This window comes from Nuphar pumila, chromosome 4, assembly GCF_984573655.1.
Source record: "Nuphar pumila chromosome 4, dmNupPumi1.hap1.1, whole genome shotgun sequence".
Taxonomy (NCBI): domain Eukaryota; kingdom Viridiplantae; phylum Streptophyta; class Magnoliopsida; order Nymphaeales; family Nymphaeaceae; genus Nuphar; species Nuphar pumila.
Window position 1 is genome coordinate 22,877,459 of NC_143252.1, and position 1,654 is coordinate 22,879,112.

The following is a 1,654-nucleotide window of genomic DNA, read 5'->3' on the forward strand; positions in this document are numbered from 1 at the left end:
TGTAGTTGTAAGAAGCAAACTTCTCATAAAGTTTCAGAAACATGAAAGAAGAGTATGGTTTCACACTTTCAAAACGAGCTAACGTCTGTAGAAGCATCCGGGAAAAATGATTCGAACATTGTAAAGAAGTTGTACTCTTATCAGCTGATATATATTATCATGACACTTTGATGCAATATCAACAATTTTTTACCATGGAAAACTACAAGGGCATCGGATAATAAGGGGAGTTCAAGTCCACATCACAATTCAGTGTGTATGATAAGACAGTTAACATCATTTGTTCCTGGTGTTTCCATATTTGCATTTAAATATCCCCTAAGAGTTAAAAAATCGTAAAAAATAAATATAAGCATCAACTAATAACCAAGATCTACACCATGTAGGATAAGATCATTAGCATAATTTCCCCTTTGTTTAGCACTAATTTTAGCTTGCAAAAACAAGTAATATGGAACAAATATATCATCATTAAAAAAGAAAAATAATCAAATAAATCATCTCCCCTTTCAGCACTTGTCCATTATCAGTACCACAACTAACAGCAAGGAATTTGATTCATACAATAACAGCAGGAAAGAAGCTGCATTGTAAATGCTACAACAACAAACAACAACAACAACTACGCCTTCATCCCAAAACAATTGGGGTCAGCGATATGAACCAAAAAAGAAATTCATTTTGGGTCTTCCACATGAATCCTTTTCCTCCAATCATTTCTATCCAACGCCATGTCCTCGGTGAGGTTCAAAGCATTCATATCCTTTCCTATCATCTCCATCCAAGTCTTCCTAGGCCTACCCCGACCTCTTTTAACTAATATATTTTCCAATTTCTCCAACCTTCTAACTGGAGCATCATTAGGCCTTCGCCGAATATGTCCAAACCACCGTAAACGATTCTCTCGCATCTTATTTTCAATGGGTGCAACACCTACCTTCTTACGTATCTCTTCATTCCGAATCTTATCTTTTATTGTATTTCCACACATCCATCTAAGCATCCGCATCTCAGCTACACTCATTTTTTGAATATGATGTCTCTTGGCAGCCCAACATTCCGTACCATATAGTAAAGCGGGTCTAATAGTCGTCCTATAAAACTTTCCCTTCAACCGCAATGGCATTCTACGATCGCACAGCACTCCAGTAGCACTTTTCCATTTCATCCACCCAACCTTTATCCTATGATTTACATCTCCATCAATTTCTCCATACTTTTGAATGATGGATCCCAAATATTTGAAATAATCATTCACCGGTATATCTTGCTCACCAAGCTTCACTACACTCCCATCACTACTTCGTTGCTTACTAAACCGACATTCCATATATTCAGTCTTACTCTTACTCAACTTAAAACCTTTAGCTTCCAATGTCTGTCTTCATAATTCTAACTTAGCATTAACCCCAACTCTAGACTCATCAATCAAAACAATATCATCAGCAAACAACATACACCACGGTACATTTTCTTGAATTGATCTCGTAAGCTCATCCATCACTATCGCAAATAGGAAAGGGCTTAAAGCAGATCCTTGATGTAACCCAACCGTTATCGGGAAATTGGTTGTCACCCCTCCACAAGTGCGGACATTGGTTACTACTCCTTCATACATATCTTTAATTATACTAATGTACTTGAGAGAAACACC

The 1,654-nt window shown here is 37.1% G+C and overlaps 1 non-coding gene across 1 annotated transcript; it reads right to left on the reverse strand.

The window, feature by feature from the left end:
- Positions 1-206: 206 nt before the first annotated feature.
- Positions 207-288, reverse strand: LOC149839631 (small nucleolar RNA R16). Its single transcript, XR_016431748.1, has one exon. It is a non-coding gene; the product is annotated as a small nucleolar RNA R16 (small nucleolar RNA).
- Positions 289-1,654: the final 1,366 nt, after the last annotated feature.